This window comes from Sus scrofa, chromosome 5, assembly GCF_054392235.1.
Source record: "Sus scrofa isolate SSC_HxYL_T2T_F1_AM1 chromosome 5, Sscrofa_HxYL_maternal_Yorkshire_Landrace_v2.0, whole genome shotgun sequence".
In the NCBI taxonomy this organism is placed as follows: Eukaryota; Metazoa; Chordata; class Mammalia; order Artiodactyla; family Suidae; genus Sus; species Sus scrofa.
This window is the reverse complement of record NC_139387.1, coordinates 26,591,735-26,610,933: the sequence shown is the minus strand read 5'-3', so window position 1 is coordinate 26,610,933 and position 19,199 is coordinate 26,591,735. Positions and strand designations below refer to the sequence as shown.

Below are 19,199 nucleotides of genomic sequence, written 5' to 3'. Positions count from 1 at the left end.
ACTTAACCTCTCTTACTTCATCGGGATGAGAAAAATGATTACCCAAGATTCTAAAATCCAAAAAACCTTGTAATGCCTACTTTTTTGGGTAGTTCATATGGTGGCTAAACCTGACCTGATGAGAAGTAACATTATTTATATATTTTTTTCTTCCTTTTTCTTTTTAGACCACACCTGAGGGTATATGGAAGTTCCCAGGATGGAATCTGAGCTGCAGCTGTGACCTATGCCACAAGTGTGGCAACAGTGGATCCTTAACCCATTGTGCTAGGCCAGGGATTGAACCCTTGCCTCCGCAGAGACAACACCAGGTCCTTAACCTGCTGTGCCACAGTGGAAACTCCCCATCTTTGATCTTTTAAAAAATCTACTGGAGAGTATTTATACATCCTTACTCCAAAAATATTATCTATTTATTTTTTTGTCTTTTTTTCTTTGCAGGGTGGGGGGCTGCATTGCAGCTATGGAAGTTCCCAGGCTAGTGGTCAAATCGGAGCTGTAGCTGCAGGCCTACACCACAGCCACAACAAAGCCAGACTTCAGCTTCGTCTGTGAACTACACCACAACTCATGTCAATGCCAAATCTTTAACCCACTAGGCAAGGCCAGGGATTGAACCCGTGTCCTCATGGATACTAGTTGGGTTTGTTAACCACTGAGCCACTACAGGAAACACCCTAGAAATATTAATTATTTGATATAGAATGCTACCCCTAGGGGGTGTTACACAGCATACAGTATATGTACCATTTTACCTTTCTAAAACTTGAGATTTTCTGAATTCTGAAACATGTCTGTCCCTGTGCATTTTTTCCTTCTTTTTTTAAGCTATGCCCCACGACGTGCAAGAAGTTCCCAGGCCAGGAATTGCGCTCCACAGCTGTAACCAGAGCCACAACAGTGAAAGCTCCAGATCCTTAACCTGCTGAGCCATGAGGGAACTCCATGGCCTTATGGATTTTGAATATGGAATTACAGCTCTGTAATGATTATCTGAGAGTTTTGAGATTTAAATAACTTAATAAAGCACTTACAGTGCTGGCACAGGGTAAGTGCTCAATAAAAGTTTATTATGATACTGGCTATAGGGGTTTGTTTGTGGATGGGAGCACCCTCACCTCTAGATGTGCTGAAGAAATTCTGCCAATATTTGCCCTTCTGTACTCTTAGATGCTGTGCCCCCGATCACCACCTCCAGTGCAGTCACTAAGCAAGTCTTCTCTGCTGCTTACCATTATTTTCCTAGTATTGCACGCAGGGCCCATAATATAGGTGCTTAAAACATATTTATTGAATGAATAAATGCTAGAAAACAGACTGGTTCTCAGAAGTTACACTCGAGTCACCTTGCTTGAATTTTTGTATGTCACATATTCTCAGCTCTCTTCAACAGGGGTTGATTTTTTTTTTTTTTTAAGGGCTGTGATAGAAATAGATTTATTATTTAGTTTCTTGTATAAGTTTATAAAATAAGAGTTTTATTGAGATAGAATTTACATAACATAAAATTCACCCTTCAGAGCATATAATTCAGTGATTTTTAGGACTTTCACAAAGTTGTGCAACCACCATCACTATCTAATTTAAGAATATTTTCATCACCCCCACAAGAAACCCTGTACCCATTAGCAGTCACTCCCCACTTTCTTACCCCAGCCTACAGGGACTGATCTTACCTCTAACATTTTATTTTACTATTCCTAACTTCATTCTTGGATATAACCTTATCTTGAGGTTGGTGGAGGTAGTTATATTGCTATTTGTTTCATGTCTTAACTACAGGATGTGGTTCCCAGACCCCCTCACATCCTAAGATGACTTCAGCTGCTCCCCTTCTCTCTGGCAAATAGTTTGGGAATGAGGGGAGCAAAAGCAAGAGAAACACAGGAGGGTTTCTCTCAGGGGTGGATGCCTCAGGTTTTGCCTTAGTTGTTCTTCAGTTACTGCACTTGCCCCAAGAGACCCACTCTGCATTATGACACAGAGATCCTTTGTAACCTGCCCTTTCTGGTTACATTTTTTTTTTGTCTTTTTAAGGGCTGCCCCCATGGCATATGGAGGTTCCCACGCTAGGGGTCCAATCAGAGCTGTTGCCGCCGGCCTACACCACAGCCACAGCAACGCCAGATCCAAGCCACATCTGCAATCTGCACCACAGTTCACGGCAACGCCAGATCCTTAACCCACTGAGTGAGGCCAAGGATCGAACCCACAACCTCATGGTTCCTAGTCAGATTTGTTCCCACTGCACCACAACGGGAACTCCCCTCTGGTTACATTTCTAATGGTGTAGTGATTAAGAGCAGGCTCCGAAGATACTGCCTCAGTTCAATATTTGGGACTTTGCTGCCTCAGGGTTCCATGTCTTATGAGTATAACAACAATACATTGTTTTTGAGGATTAAACTGAAATAATAGATGTAGAATGCCACATATTCTAGATATATACACCCATATCTATTACAAATATTAGCTATTATTTCTTCCTGGCCATCACTGCTCCCTGACTCCAACTTGAAAATCTGGAACTTGCTGAACCTTGAAGGAAAGGAGAACTTATCTCTATGACTTTGCTGGAATCTCCATTCTTGCCTATCTGATAAACTCCTACTTAAAGCCTTCAAGGAGAGGTGAAATTTCACCTGTAGTTTCTCTGTGACTTAATCTCTCTTACGTCTAAGAACTAGTTGCTTCTTGTGTTTCCACAGCACATTGTAGCTCTTTTATTGTACTATACTTTTTTTTTCTGCCTCCTGCAGTTCTTGTCACATAGTAAATATTTAATGATCGAATTCTATCAATGTAAGACTACAACGCTTCTTTGAGGGAATCTGTCAATAAATGACACAAACGCATGTAATCAATAAGTAAACTGATTCTGCCTGGAACGGACAAAATGGGGCAAGTTGCAAATTTAAGATGACCCAAAAAAAGAACTTTATGTTAGGGGATGCTGGTGAATAAGTTATTTTAAATTGAATGGACTTAAACCTGATTTAATTTTTACACCTAGAAAAAAGCTGACATTTCCCTACATTATTTTTATTCACTTATACTGCAAATATTTACAGCATATATGCTGTTTTCAGCGCAGGACTTACTGTCCTAAGTGAAAGGCTATTTTGAAAGTGCTCTGGAAACTTAAATTAGAGTTATTAGCATTATGCTTAAATAGAGGGTGAACAGGACAGGCTTGACGGGTTTCAGGTGGACCGAGGATTGCCGTGGATCTGGATCAGTGGCTGGGCACATAAGCAACGCGAGGAAACGACAAACTGAGCGCATACGCAGGGGGAGAGTGAGGGCTGGGTGGGCGGGAGGAAGCAGGGGGCGTCTGCAGGCGCTGAGAAGCAGACAGGACGCAGGGACACGCGGAGCGCCGGACGCGGTGACGACTACGTTGAACGTGGTGACGTAGCGCGCAGGCCGCAGCGGGGGGCGGACTCTGGGCCTTTCTTCCCCTTCTGATTTTCCCCCTCCCCCCTTTTCTCCCTTTCCGGGTTTGGTTCCCCCCTTTTCTCCCCCTCTCCCCCCTCCTTCCCAAGCCCCTTTCCCCTCCCCCGCCCCAGTCCCCCCTGCTCCCCCGCCCTGAGCCCTGGGGAAACCCCCGCGGAGAAGAGCCCGCCCCCAGAAGCGCGCCGCCGCCGGCCGTCGGGGCCGAGCTGCAGCCGAGCGGCCGTGGGCCCGGGCGGCGGGCGGAGACGCGGGCGCCCTCCCCGCTACGGCCCGCGTGAGGTGAGGCCACCTCCCGGCCTAGGGGGCGGGCGGCGCGGGCGGCCCGTGGGGAGGGGGCGTGGCGGCCTTGCGGGCGGCTAGGCGGGCGGAGGCCCCTGGGCTTGGGTTCCCCGCGTTGGCACTGCCGGGACCCGGGGCGGGGGTCAGGGCCTGAGCCTTTCGGGAAGGATTGCCTTGAGGCCAGAGATACCCCGAATGTGCTCGGAGAGCGCAGGCGAGAAGCGAGGGGCGCGGGGCGGAGGGCGGGGACAGGTGCCACCTGTGGCCTGTACGGTGGGACCTAAAAACTGTTGCGCCTTGTGGTGCTCAGGGGTGACTAGCTCCATGTGTTTCTTGGGTCTCCGCGTTTTTTCGAGCCTTGGGAAAATGGGAGGGGAAGGTGTTGGTGTGTTTCAAATCATGCAGGTGTCCGAGTTTATTGCAGGGCAGAGATTTGAGTTGGAACGTGCAGGAAGATGTTTCAGGAGCTTAAAAGTGGGCCTATGCTAAGCTCGTAACTAACTCTTGAGGCTCTGAAAACTCTTTCTTAATTTCGGTTTGCTATAGAGCCAAAAATGTCAACATTTGTGATCTAATAGCTCCATAGCATATTTATTCCCTCAAAGCGTTCTTGGATAATGTGAGAAATGACCGAATAACAGCCCCAGAGGTTCATGAAACCAGAGAGGTGTGGGAAATTTTAAATTTAGATCTTAGTTGGATGAATGTCCTTGTATATGTTATTTTCAAATGGGCTTAACTAATATTGAGAAGCCCGAGTCTTAGTGTTGGTGGGGAACATGGAGACTGGGGAGGAGGGAGGTGACCCGTTCTACTTCGGGAATGTCACAGATTCCTAGTAGTTTTATCGTATTTTTGTATAGTCAGATTGGCACCTGAATCAGTTGTTTATGGCTACTTTTTCTTCCTAGTGCTTTTTTTCCGCCCTCTCGTTTTCATTCTACTATATTATCTTTTTTTGTCCTTTTGTTGAGTCTGAAGCATCAAAACTAAAACGGCGTAAATAGTGATAGGAAGTGGAAGTAGTCAATTCAGTTCACTTTGATTTGTATTTTTCTCCCCCTGTTGCAGTTCTCCACGTGGTTGAGAGAATAGAGAACCTTTCTTGAAGGTCTGATGAACTGTCAGCAGAAGTTTAATTTCAGAGTTTAAGTTTAGCTTTGTGTTCACTATATGACCTATGCTGTAGGTCTTCAATTTAAAACAGAATTTTAAAAACTTGGACGTATAGGAGTTTCTGTGTGGTGCTGCGGGTTAGGGGTTCTGGCATTGTCTCTGCAGCTCGGATTTGATCCCTGGAACTTTTGTATGCCCCTGATGTGGCCAAACAAACCCCTCAAACTTTGCACATATAAAAATAGAGTGCCTGGTTTTGTCTGTTTGTTTGTGTTAATTGAAAGCAGTCAGAAGAGGAGATGACTTCCTTCCTCAATGAGAATAAAAACCAAAGACTTTCCAATCGCCTTTAAAGCCTCGGTATATTCACTGGCTTCTTGGCGGTTCCCTGAGCACATTAGGCACAGCAGTTGTGTTCTTCTAGATCACCTTTTCCTTATAAATTTGTATAGCCTTTCCCTTCACCTCCTTCTGGTCTTCACTGAAGTATCACACTAACAGTGACATTTCTTACCTGTCTAAATTACAAAGACCCTCCTGCACAGATATTTAAGTAATTCCCTATCCCTCTTCTTTGCTTAACATTCCTCCTTACTCTTAACCTGTAACATACTATATATTTCGTATCCTCCATTAAAAAGTAAGCTTCATGAGTTTTAAATAGTCTTGTTTTATTAATTGCTGTATCTTCAGCACTTAGCATATCATTTGACATGCAATAGGTGCTCAACAAACTTGTTGATTGAATAGGTAAAGAATTTTTTTTCTTGAACCCTTACTATTTTGAATTTCTGATTATGATGGGGGTTGTTCTTGGAAGTGTGGAATGGATTTTCACTGTGATTTTGTAAGGTACTCATCGGAAGAATTTGAGGGTTTTTTTTTTTTTTCTGTCAATTCCTGTCACATTTCTGTTTTGACAAGTCTTGTGCTTTCAGGTCACTGAATGAAAGCACTTTGAAGGCAGAGAGGATGGAGTGTGGATATCTTTGGTGTAGGCGGTCTTAGAGGGATATTATCTCCAATCTCAGGTGGCTAGAATTTTTACTGCTTCAGGCTCTTGTGAGGTTTGTTTACATCCTTGTCGAGGCAGATACCGCCATTCTTACCTCTTTGGCCCCAGAGAGCTCAGCAGGCTGGTTCCACGTTGAATTTTTCAGTAGACTGAAGATGTTAATATTTCTGGTCTGGGCTGAATGGGTTAGGTTTTTCCCCCCATATTCATGTGGAGACAATTGAGCTTGAAAACTTGTAAGAACAGCTTTCTCTAGCAATGGTGAAGTGTTCTGTTCTGGGGAACTTCAGACCCTTTTTTCCACATATCCATATTTGGGGTCGTTTTTAGCAACTAAATTATATTAAGTCTGAGGATAAAGGGAGCAGGCCCCCTGAGTTCTGTGGGTTATCCCTCATTTATTTTTTCCTTATCTTGGTTCCTGATTGGTGCATTTGTTACCTTCATTGACCTTCTGGCTACAGCGGCCTGGATGAGATTTCTCTTTGGGGCAGTCCTGGCCAGTGTTTTCCAGTTTAGGAAGACAGAGGGAGTGAGGTAGTGCTTTTATTTAACACTTTGTAGGAACACTGTTTGCAAAATTTGGTTTTTGCTTAAACTTTTGCTAGGACTTTGAAAGTTGCCAGGCCTCTGAGAGAACAGTTTGAGTAGGGGGTTAAGAGTGTGGGAGGATTGAGATCTTGTATCTATTGGACTGGATCTGTTTCTGTCATTATTAGTGTAAAGAAGTTATAGCGCCAGAAATATATTAGTTCTCACTTTGTGAATAATTTATAGCATAATTTTGGCAGATTGGTAAAAGCTTCTACCACACTTCTCTTGTCCCTTTTAACATCCTTTCACAAAGTTTCTAGGAAGTCTTTCTCAGGCCCTAGATATAGGCATACATCTCTATATCATGTTCTCACCTCTTAGAGATAAATGCTGAATACTGGCAACGTTTCAGTGTAGGTAATGGTTTCTGAATGATGCAGTGCTTATTCCTGTGCCAGATGTCCTCATGAACTCAAGGAAAGCTTTTAGGAAAAAGCAGATTTTTAGAAAGGGAGAAAAAGTATTGAATTTAATTATATGATTGTAGAAAGTATGGAGGAGAGAATTTTGCGAAACTGTGTGTATGTGTGTATGTTGGCTTTTTTTTTTTTTTTTTTTCCCCCCATGCCTACTTGTAAGATAGGATAAAGGACTCTGAGTGTCCCTCTGTGGAATGTTCTGCCAGTTTACAAGTAGGAAAAATAACTGGACTCATGGCTTGAATATGTGCATGAATACAGTTGATGGGTCTAATTTTAGAGACTTTCTTCATACACAGTGGCCTTAGTATTTTCCTCCAACTGTATACTTCTCACCCTCTGTAGAGAACATTCCATTTAATATTCTTTTAGTGGTTACCTTTTGTTTTACCATGGTTGCCACTTTAGCAGTGTAGCACTTATTTCGTCCCTCCAGTGAAGTTACTCTCTCCATTCCTTCTTGAGTTTATTTCTGAAAACTGATATATAGATAAGAAATGTTTCTTTTTTCTTTTTTTTTGGCTGCGCCCTTCGCATATGGAAGTTCCTGGGCCAGGAATTGGACCCATGCCACAGGTGTAACCAGAGCCACTGCAGTGGCAATGCTGGATCCTTAACCCACTGAGCCATGGGGGATCTCCAGGAAAGATTTCTTTCTTTTTTTTCTCTAGCAAAGATTTCTTAACCTTGATCTTTTTTTTTTTTTTTTTTTTTTTTTTTTTGTCTTTTCTAGGGCCGCACTCGCAGGAGGTTACCAGGCTAGGGGTCTAATAGGAGCTACAGCCTCCGGCATACACCAGAGCCACAGCAACGTGGGATCTGAGCCGTGTCTGTGACCTACACCACAGCTCACGGCAACGCCAGATCCTTAACCCACTGAGCAAGGCCAGGGATTGAACCTGAAACCTCATGGTTCCTAATCACTGAGCCACAATGGGAACTCCACCTTGATCTGTTTTAACTCCTCTTTGAGTTCCTTTAGATTTCCTTAACATTTATCTCTTTTTCTCCAGCACTTAAGAAAAAATTGGTGTTGGAGTTCAGTCAGCCATTCATGAGCTGAATTCTTGTGTAGTCTGCCCTTTCTCCCTTTCTGAGGCCAGCAGAGATCATTTTTGTTCCAGGGATGTATTACTTGGGATTCTCCAGATACTTTGTCAGCATCTCCTCTGCCCAGGTGATGTCTTTGTTCTTGTTGGCATCTGTGTAAGAGAATCCCAGCCTGACCTGTCTTTTGCCCAAACAGACCGTGGAGATTTGGCCCGCTCTTGTGCTTATCTCCCTTTTTCCACAGTATGTCACTGGGCACACTTTAAAAAAAAATTTTTTTTTATTATAGTTGATTTATCATGTTCTGTCAATTTCTACTGTACAGCAAAGTGACCCAGTCATATATATATATATTCTTTTTCTCACATTATCCTCCATCGTGTTTTATCACTAGTGAATAGATACATAGTTCCTTGTGCTATACAGTAGAATTCCATTGCCCATCTGCTCCAAATGCAACAGTTTTCATCTAACACCAGACACCCAATCCATTCCACTCACTTCCCCTCCCTCCTGGCAAACACAAGTCTGTCCTCCGTGTCCATGATCTTTTCTGTTTTGTAGACAGATCATTTGTGCCATATTTTAGATTCCACATGTAAGTGATGTATGGAGTTTGAATTTCTCTTTCTGACTACTCAGTATGAGAATCTCTAGTTCCATCCATGTTGCTGCAAATGGCATTATTTTGTTCTTTTTTATGGCTGAGTAGTATTCCATTTTATATATGTACCATATCTTCCTAAGACATTCATCTGTCACTGGGCATTTAGGTTGTTTCCATGTCTTGGCTGTTGTGAATAGTGCTGCAGTGAACATACAGGTGCATGTGTCTTTTTCAGGGAAAAAACTTGTCTGGATATCTGCCCAGGAGTGGGATCGCTGGGTCATACGGTAGTTCTGTATTTAGTTTTCTGAGGTATTTCAATACTGTTTTCCATAGTGGTTGTACCAATTTATTATTTATTTATTTGTTTTTTGATAGTGAATTTTTATCTATTTATTTTTATATTACTCAGTGAATTTATGACATTTATAGTTGTACCATGATCATCACAACCTAATTTTATATTCCATTCCAAACCTCCAGCCTCCCCCCCACCCCCCAACCTCTCTCCTTTGGAAACCATAAGTTTTTCAAAGTCTGTAAGTCAGTATCTATTCTGCACAGAAATTCATTTTGACCTTTTTTCAGATTCCGCATGTAAGTGATAGCATTTGATGCTGGTGTCTCATTGTCTGACTGACTTCACTTAGCATGATAATTTCTAGGTCCATCCATATTGCTAAAAATGCTGTTATTTCATTCCTTTTAATGGCTGAGTAATATTCCATTGTGTATATGTGTACCACATCGTCTTTATCCACTCCTCCGTTGGTGGACATTTAGGTTGTTTCCATGTCTTGGCTATCAAAGAGTGCCGCAATGAACATTGGAGTACATGTGTCTTTGAGTCATGGTTTTCTTTGGATAGATGCCCAGGAGTGGGATTGCTGGATCAAATGGTAGTTCTATTTTTAGTTTTCTGAGGAATCTCCATACTGTTTTCCACAGTGGTTATACCAATTTACATGCCCACCAACAGTGAAGGAGGGTGTCCTTTTCTCCACATCCTCTCCAGCATTTGTTGTTTGTTGACTTGTTAATGATGGCTACTCCAACTAGTGTGAGGTGGTACCTCATTGTTATTTTGATTTGCATTTCTCTAATAATTGGTGATGCTGAGCATTTTTTCATGTGCCTGCTGGTAGTCTATATTGGGCACACTTCCGAACAAAAATATTCTTGCCCTTCTCAGTGTCACTCACCCATTTAAAAATCATTCTTTTGCCACCTGTGACAGAGAGGTTGCTGTTCTCAAGCCAGATATCCCACTTTCTCCACTTTTGGTATTTTAAGGACTCATTCTGTTCTTTTGTTTACCACAAGAAAATAAAAATATCTTTTCAGGTCCTTTTTAATTGTTTGCTTGCTTATCACACTGCAACTTTTCTAAATTGTCAAAGACTTTGATTTTTCTTGGGAGATAATTTTCAGATCTTTCCAGGTATTTTCTTGGGGGAAACAATGAAGCCAGTTGTTAAATGCTCTTGTAAGATCTCTTCCCTGACATAGACCAATGCTCTCATTCTTCCATTTCTCTAAAAGCATTAATAGCATGCTTTACAGATTTTTTTTTTGTCTTTTTGTCCTTTTTTTTAGGGCTGCACCTGCAGCATATGGAGGTTCCCAGGCCAGGGGTCTAATAGAAACTGTAGCCACCGGCCTGCGCCAGAGCCACAGCAACTTGGGATCCAAGCCTTGTCTGACCTACACCACAGCTCATGGCAACGCCAGGTCCTTAACCCACTGAGCAAGGCCAGGGATCGAACCCGCATCCTCATGGATCCTAGTCGGGTTCACTAACTGCTAAGCCACAATGGGAACGCCCAGATTTTTTTAAACTGAAGACCTCAAGATCTTTTGCAAGCAAGTAAAAACTATAGTTTTGCATCCGTACAGTTTGTATCTTATGAGGTCCCAAAAGATCTCAGCTTAAGTCCATATCCTATAGAGCTGGAAGTGTAAAGAGAAGTGAGGTAATCAGCAGCGTTTAAAATAACTCAGTTTAGGAGTTCCCGTCGTGGCGCAGTGGTTAACGAATCTGACTAGGAACCATGAGGTTGCGGGTTCGGTCCCTGCCCTTGCTCAGTGGGTTAACGATCCGGCGTTGCCGTGAGCTGTGGTGTAGGTTGCAGACGTGGCTCGGATCCCGAGTTGCTGTGGCTCTGGCGTAGGCCAGTGGCTACAGCTCCGATTCAACCCCTAGCCTGGGAACCTCCATATGCCACAGGAGCGGCCCAAGAAATAGCAACAACAACAACAAAAGACAAAAAGACAAAAACAAAACAAACAAACAACAACAAAAAAAACAGTTTATTTCTAATTGGTATTTGTTGGTTGTGAGTCTGTAGTGGGAAAAGAAAGAAAAATTTGGTCTGCACCACAGTCTAGTCAAGTTCTGTCTTGATCTTCTTTTTTTGCTGCACCTGAGGCGTGTGGAAGTTCCCGGGCCAGGGATTGATTGGAGATGCAGTTGTGACCTTTGCCATAGCTTTGGCAACGCTGGATTCTTAACCCACTGCACCACAGCGGGAACTCCTGCCTTGATTTTTTTGGAGGTAATTTTGTTCCCACCATTAGTCTTCTGTGCAGTTCGTGTCTAGTGTACAGAACAGAGATATGTTTTTAACTACATTAGCTAGTTTCCTTTGCCACTTGATTCATTATCTTCCTTGTATGATTGCGTTTGGTATATTTCATGTTGATAACAACATTTATGCTGCAGTGTTTATTATAAACAGTGATCAAGACCATATTCCATATCAGCAAAGCACTTTTTCTGTTTCTTAAAAGCTCCATCAGACCTTAAAGTGGCATACCAACAATTCGTAACAAAAGACTAGATTTTTCAAGTATGCCGTTCATATTTTAGGGGGCAGTGTTTTATTGCAGGTGTCAGTTGTAAGAATTTTTGTCTGTTGTTAAAGATTTCGTGCATGGTTTTGGCATGTGCGCTTTCTTTGTGCCGTGGTGGTTCAGACTTGTATAAGCTTCATAACAGAGAACTAAGAGGAAAGTAATCAATCCAAACTAGGAGGAAAGCAGTGACAATCCAAACTTAATAAGGAATACATTTGAAATATCATTTTCTCCCTCTACTCACAAACAGGCTTTCTCTTTACTCTTATTTTGTGTTTCCATGGGAAAAGGGAAGAAGAGCTAGGCCAGAAACCAGCTGATAGCTTCCAAGAAACAATACGCTGTGGATGGGGAGCAGGTGAATGTATACCAGTACAAGAAGTCGTCACTTAGTGTTTAATATTGCTGGAGCAGCTTTCAGTAGCCATCAAAATCAATGTGAAGAACATGGGAGCCCTTGTTAAATCTAATGGATTCCATTTTATCTTTATCTTCTTCAAGTTTTATGGAAGTTTGTTTTGTTTTCTTGTTTCTGGCAGCTCCTACAGCATGTCGAACTTCCCAGGCCAGGGCCACGCCACACCAGTGACAATGTCAAATCCTTAGCCACTAGGCACCAGGGAATTCTTCTGGGGTTTATCATTGTTGACCCTTCTCTTTCTTGAAATGTTTCAGTGACACTTTTTTCTTTTCCACTTGCCTTACTGGCTCTTTTTCTCTTGCTCATCCGTTAAATCGTGTTTTCCTTAAGGTTACTCTTGTATTCTCCCTCTTTACCTCTGACTTGAACTTTAATGGCATAAGCATTTCTTGGAGAATTTAAGATCATAAAGGAGCTTTCATGATCTCGCCCCTGCTAGGCGCTCTGACTTACTTTTTACCACACTTTCCTATTCTTTTTTTTTTGTCTTTTCTAGGGCCGCACCCACAGCATATGGAGGTTCCCAGGCTAGGGGTCGCATCGGAGCTGTAGCCGCCGGCTGATGCCACAGCCACAGCAACTCGGGATCCGAGCTGCATCTGCAACCTACACCACAGCTCACAGCAACGCCAGATCCTTAACCCACTAAGCAAGGCCAGGGATTGAACCCGTGACCTCATGGTTCCTAGTCGGATTTGTTAACCACTGAGCCCTGATGGGAACTCCCACACTTTCCTATTCTTACTTCATTGCATTTTTCTTTTATTTTCTCCATAGCACTTGCCACTATCTTGTCACTGTTTTCTTGTCTGTGGTCTGACTCATACCTGGAATGTAAAACCTAATAGTGTAGGGACCTTGTTTATTTTATAACTGCTGTATTTCTAGTGCCTAGAATAGCCCCTCAGTACGCATTTATGGAACGAGTGAATGAAATATGGGTTCCTGGGCTTATCCCCAGAGATTTTTGATTTAGCAGCCTTGGAATGGAGCCCAGGAATTTTCTTCTTCTTTTTTTTTATTTTGTATGTGCCCAGAGCTTATGGAAGTTCGTAGACCAAGGATCAAACCTACACCACAGCAGTGACCCAAGCCACTGTAGTGACAACACTTGATCCTTAACCAGCAGTGTCATAAGGGAACTCCAGGAATCTGTATTTTAACAAACATACCAGGTGTTTCTGATATTTCTGGTCAGTTGTCTTGGATGACATTTAGAAGAACATTGTTGGAGTTCCTGTCATGGCTCAGCAGAAACGAATCTGACTAGTATCCATGAGGACACAGGTTCGATCCCTGGCTTCACTAGGTGGGTTAAGGATCTGGCGTTGCCATGAGCTGTGGTATAGGTCGCAGACGTGGCTCGAATCTGGTGTTGCTGTGGTGTAGGCCAGCAGCTATAGCTCCAACTTGACCCCTAGCCTGGGAATCTCCATATGCTAAGGGTGTGGCCCTAAAAAGACAGAAAAAAAGAAGACGAAGAACATTGTTCTATATAAGTCTGTCAATCTCATTCACCCATTCACCCTGCTGGCTTCACTTGGCATCTGTTATAAGCTGGCAATTTGCTGTCTCTAGTTCTGATCTCGTACCTGAGCTTTAGACTCGTTTATTCAGTAGTTTCTTGAGCATGTCCATTTGACTAACACAGCACTGTAGATTCAGCATGACCGAAGCAGAAATAATTTTTCCATGGAAATCTGTTCTTTTCTGAGTTCTTTTTTCTTTGAATCATACTACTTAGTTGTGTAAGCCTGAATCCTAGATGTCATACTTGAGTCGTTCTTACTCTTTAATGTCCTGTAATCATCAAGTTATGTAGCCTATTTATCTCCTCAATTCTCTTGAATCTTTTCATTTCTCTCCACTTCTTTAGTTTGAGAGACCATCATCTCTCATTTGAGTGACTGTGATGGCCTTTAACTCTCCTCCTTGCCCTAATCTTCTAGTCTTTCATTTAGTTTTTACCCTTCTGCTAAAGAAAACTAAAATCTGTCATTTTCTCCAGGTTTTAAATGTCTTCTTGCTCCCAGTACAAAGGCTGGGCAAAAGATGTCTTTAAAAAATATGGCTGTTGGAGTTCCCGTCGTGGCGCAGTGGTTGACGAATCCGACTAGGAACCATGAGGTCGCGGGTTCGGTCCCTGCCCTTGCTCAGTGGGTTAACGATCCGGCGTTGCCGTGAGCTGTGGTGTAGGTTGCAGACGCGGCTCGGATCCCGAGTTGCTGTGGCTCTGGCGTAGGCCGGTGGCTACAGCTCCGATTGGACCCCTAGCCTGGGAACCTCCATATGCCGCGGGAGCGGCCCAAGAAATAGCAACAACAACAACAGCAGCAAAAAGACAAAAGCAAAAAAAAAAAAAAAAAAAATATGGCTGTTGGGGAGTTCTCTTATGGTGCAGCAGGTTGAGCATCCAGCATTCTAATGGCAGTGGTTTGGGTTGCTGTGTGGAGCAGGTTTAATCTTTGGCCAGGGGACTCCTGCATGCCGCGGGTGTAGCCAAAAAGAAAAAAAAAAGGAGTTCCTGTTGTGGCTCAGTGGTAACGAACTCAACTTGTATCCATGAGGATGCGGGTTTGATCCCTGGTCCTGCTCAGTGGGTTAAGGATCTGGCATCGCTGTGAGCTGAGGTGTAGGTCACAGATGCAGCTTGGATCTGGCTTTGCTCTGGCTGTGGTGTAGGCTGGCAACTGCAGCTCCTCTTCTATCTCTAGCCTGGGAACTTCATATGCCCTCAGTGTGCCCCCCCAAAAAGAAAAAAAATATGGCTGCTTTATCTCATCTACCTTATATTTTGCTGTTTTTCCTTTGCTTTGAGGGTCAGGCTTTAGCTATAGATGAATTATTTACATTTCACCTTGCCTGTCCTCACATTTTGCTGCCTTGGGTTACACCATTGTTTCAACTGGGTGCCTTCCACCCCAAAACAACAACAAAAACCTTTCTTGTAATATTCTGGAACCCTTTCAGGGCATTCCAAACCTCTCATTTTGTCTGCCTCTTTGAGCCGGTTTCCATAAAGCTAGGTTCGTCTTTGTCCTTATTTACTTACTGTACCATATTTCCCTCTGTATGAGGTTTCTGCTCACACTGAAGTTAAATTTGCTAGGATCGTGATCTCTGCAGTGCCAAAAGAGCTCTCTAGATCATGTAATTTCTGTCTTATTCCTCTACTAGCTGTAACAAAAAGAGAAGGAAAGAAAAAAAATTAGATGATTTGAAGCATATGTTCTAGAGGTCCGTGTTGTAGATTGTGTTTTGACAGTTGTTTTGCCTTTCCTAGCTAACACTATACCCAAGAGAGATCACTGTTAAAGTTTTGATTTGGGCCAGAGTTATATTAATAAAGCCAGCAACTGAAATCCTGAACTAAGTTTTTGCCCTTGGTGCCTGTACATTTCCCGTCATTGTGTTATGTTCAGCCTTATATTAGCTATCCCCCTTTCCAGTTCTCTTTGTTTTCACTTCGGAGCTACTTGGTTTAAAATTTGTTCTTTCTGTTTTATTCTCCATCCTAGCAGTATTTTTGACTGTGAAGAAATGGGAAGAGAAAGTGTTTGCACTTGGAGTGTTTTCCCTCTATGATAGTGTAGAAATAGGTATTTTTTTCTTTTTAACTGAATGTGTATGATGGCTGATTAATTAAGTATAGTTGACCAGTAAGGCAGGAAGACTACTGAAGGAAATCAAGCCTGTTTGGTTTCTGTATAGGCTTTGTGAAGGAGTCAAATCAAGAGCTGGTGCTTCAGGGAATTCCCGTCGTGGCTCAGTGGTTAATGAACCCCACTAGTATCCATGAGGACATGGCTTCCATCCTTGGCCTCACTCAGTGGGTTAAGGATCCGGCGTTGTCGTGAGCTATGGTGTAGGTCGAAGTTGTGCCTCGGATCCAGTGTTGCTGTGGCTGCGCTGTAGGCTGGCAGTTGTTAGCTCTGATCCTACCCCATGCTGCTGGTGTGGCCCTAAAAAGCACACACACACACAAAAAAAAAAAAAAAGTCAGTGCTTCACACTTGAATTTTTAAGCCTTTTTGAAGTTCTCTGAGACTTTCCAGAATTTACCCTGATTAACTCTGCTGAATCAGTGTCTATATGTAAAATGGAGTTGATGGTCTGTTTCCTTTTGGGGTATAGGAAAACTGACTTTAGGAGGTATCTCAAAGTTAAGTACAGTAATGCTCTGTGATACATCTACTGATTTAAAATGTGCGCCACTCGAGATCACAGCTGCACTTAATGAACTTAATGAAATCTTAGGCTAACTTTAGTATTTTACTTTTATTCAGAAGAGAGACAAAGAGGTATCTACACCTCTTTGCCCAGTTTCATGCTGCTGGGATATATTACATCTGTTTGGTGCCCACAGTCAGCAAGCATAGCCTCCCTCACAGGATAGTCTATAATAAACATGGTCAAATTACTGGTCTCTAAATAATATTCTCCAGTGCTATTAAATAACAAAATAGCATTGATATTAATATTGGCAGAGATAAAAAGGTGCTTTATTTCTATGTGCTCTCTTTTTCTCCTTTTTCTCTTCATACCTATTTGTCTATTAGTTTCTTATAGGTTAGGAAATAGAAACTGTTTTCAATTTAGCAGACTGGCTGGATCTAGCCAAAGGATCTATTCAGATCCATAATGTGTTTTAGGCCACGAGTCTCTTCTGTTTTCTCTGTTCTATCCTGCCCGTTATTGTTGATTTGTGCTTTGCTCGTTTCCCACAATAGGGGACGCAAATTTAGCTATACACACATATATGCACAATCTACCACCTGAGGGTCTCTGGAAAGATTATGGATTTTTGATTAAGAATTATAGGCATTCACTTGCCATGGTTTCATTTTATCAGCCTGGGTTTTTTCACTTAACACAGATGCAGTCCTATTACTTAATTTCTTGTGCACTATGAGCCTATTGTATAGTATTAGCTTAGAAATTAGAGAAACTCAGTTTATTTTTAGTCCTTGTTAGAATAAACACTACCTATATGTTTTCTTTCCAGACAGTTTTTTGTTATAGAATCTTCTCTTAGTTTCTGGTTCTTCTGTATTTTTACAATACAAAGAGTAATCTTCAAGTCAGGTTTACAGCACTGCTTCCAAAGTAGTACCTTAAGAAAATTCATTTACTCATTCATTTACTCAAACTTTTAATAAGTGCCTGTTACTGGTTAGATATTATATGTTAAAGATACCAAGATAGACATGATGTTCCTATCCTTAAGGAGCTCTTGTTTTATTATAGATTACAAAAAAAGTAAATAAACCACAAGGTCATAAGTGTTACAAGGTGGTGCTAAAATGTAATATGAGCGCAAAGAGGAAGAATGCTTAACTCTAAATGGCAGGATTAGATTCAACTTTTCAGAGAAGGTAAATTTTAAATTGAATCTCAATGGATTCATTAATTCAACCAGCATATGAATAGCTACATTATTAGATGCTAAGGGTGTAAAAGAACAAGACAAGTCCTTACTTTCAAAGAGCTTAGACAAGTCAGTCACATTCCACTACACCTTGACATGATTACTTTCCCCCTCCTTGAAAGTTTTTCTCCTCTAAGATCCTGTCACATCTACTTTATTGGTTTTTCAGCTACCTTCCTGGCTTCTTCAATTTTCTTCTAGGACCCTGTGCCATCATCTTTAGCTGTCAGTGTTCTGTAGGGTTCTTTCCTCAGTCTTCAGCTCTTCAGTCTCAACATCATCCTCGGATGAACCAAACCCATCACTTCAACTTCAGTATATATATATATACACATTGTTGACTCCCAAACATCTCCCCAGCCCTGATTTCTCTCTCCAGCTCCAGACTGGAACATCTAACTTCCTATTAGGCATTTCCACAGGTATCTCAAATTTCAACCAGTTTAAAACCAAATACTTCACCTTTATTCCCAAATATACATCTTCCTGTATTCCCTAACTCATAAATGATGTCAGCATCCACCTTGGCACTTTCCAAGAGCTCATCCCTCTCACAGCTATACTCACATACATACACAACACAGATACTTCCAAATCTGACAGATTTTACCTCCTAAATATCTCTTGAATCTGTTCATCCCTGTGCACCTGCAGGGCCACTTTAGATCCTCTCTCTCTCTCTCTTTTTTTTTCTTTTTGATTTTTAGGGCTGCACCTGTGGCATATGGAGGTTCCCAGGCTAGGGGTCGAATCGGAGCTACAGCTCCCAGCCTACAGCGCAGCCACAGCAACATCAGATCTGAGCCGCATCTTCGACCTACACCATAGCTCATGGCAACACCAGATCCTTAACGCACTGACCAAGGCCAGAGATCAAACCCGCAACCTCATGGCTTCTGGTCAGATTAATTTCTCTTCCACCAGGACGGGAACGCCTATCCTCTCTTTTTTAATTTGGATTATTTTGACTGCCCCTAAATTGGACACTCTGATTTTAGTTTACTTTTCAATCCAGTTCCTAAGTTGATACACATGATCTTTAAAAAAAAAAAAGAAATCCTTTGGAGTTCCCTGATGGCCTAGCAATTAAGGATCTGGATATGGCTTGGGTCACTGCTGTGGTGCAGATTTGATCCCTGGCCTGGGAACTTCTGCATGCTGTGGGTGCAGCCAAAAAAATTTTTTTTAATAAATAAAAATTTAAACATAATCCTTCAATAGTTTTCATACTTTAAGACAAAATTCATATTTTTTAGTCTTTGAAATAAGGTCTTTTAGATCAGGCTCCTACCTACCACTCTAGCCTTTTCCTTAACTAATCCCCACAGACATCCTATGAGTAGGCACATCCTGTTCTTGCAGTTTGTCAAAAGCATCGTGCTGTTCTGCTCTATACTTCTACCCTTTATATAGGCAGTTCTTCCTCTAGAACTCTCTTCCCCATACTTCTCTACCTGGATAACTCCTGTCACCTCTTCAAGATTCATAAGCCCCTGACAAGAAGTCTTTCTAGATCTCCATTGTGCCTCCAGAACATCTTGTGCATTCTAGCTCAGAGTTCATCAGGCTCAGAATAGTCAGAAGGACAGAATTTACTGGATTTGGCACTCAGGTCATTGGTGACGTCAGTGAGAACAAGGTCACTGGAGTGAGGAGAGAAGAGGCCAAATTGCATTGGGTTGAGAAATAAATAGAAAGTGGGAAAGAAAAGGCAAATAAATCCTGTTTTTCAAGATGATTACAAAGAGATGGAGAGAGAGGAGAGTTGTGAAGATAAGTGGGGTTTAAGGAAGAGGTTTTGTTTTCTTTTTGTTTGTTTTGCTTTTTAGGACTTCACCTGCAGCATATGGAAGTTCCCAGGCTAGGGGTTGAATTGCAACTGCAGCTGCTGGCCTGTACCACAGCAATAGCGATGCAGGGTCTGAGCCTAGTCTGTAACCTACACCATAGCTCATGGC

At 42.2% G+C, this 19,199-nt stretch overlaps 1 protein-coding gene and 1 long non-coding RNA gene across 53 annotated transcripts in view; one reads left to right on the top strand and one right to left on the bottom strand.

The window, feature by feature from the left end:
- Positions 1-3,408: 3,408 nt before the first annotated feature.
- R3HDM2 (R3H domain containing 2) overlaps positions 3,409-19,199 on the top strand; it is a 154,695-nt gene continuing 138,904 nt past the window's right edge. For 36 of the 50 annotated variants that reach the window (XM_084956142.1, XM_021091857.2, XM_084956133.1 and 33 more), the window contains exon 1: positions 3,409-3,735. The gene's annotated coding sequence lies outside the window, so the exon portion shown is untranslated. The remainder of the gene's footprint in view (positions 3,736-19,199) is intronic. The other 14 variants (XM_084956140.1, XM_084956143.1, XM_084956138.1 and 11 more) reach the window with 1 other exon arrangement.
- Positions 7,573-18,298, bottom strand: LOC146403288 (uncharacterized). Of its 3 annotated transcripts, none has more exons than XR_014803427.1 (3): positions 14,189-15,813; positions 12,460-13,884; positions 7,573-10,279 (listed from the first exon to the last, which is right to left on the bottom strand). It is a non-coding gene; the product is annotated as an uncharacterized LOC146403288 (long non-coding RNA). The 3 variants fall into 3 exon arrangements; XR_014803426.1 differs by having other exon boundaries at positions 8,144-10,140; positions 10,749-13,884; XR_014803425.1 differs by lacking the exon at positions 7,573-10,279 and having other exon boundaries at positions 10,697-13,884; positions 14,189-18,298.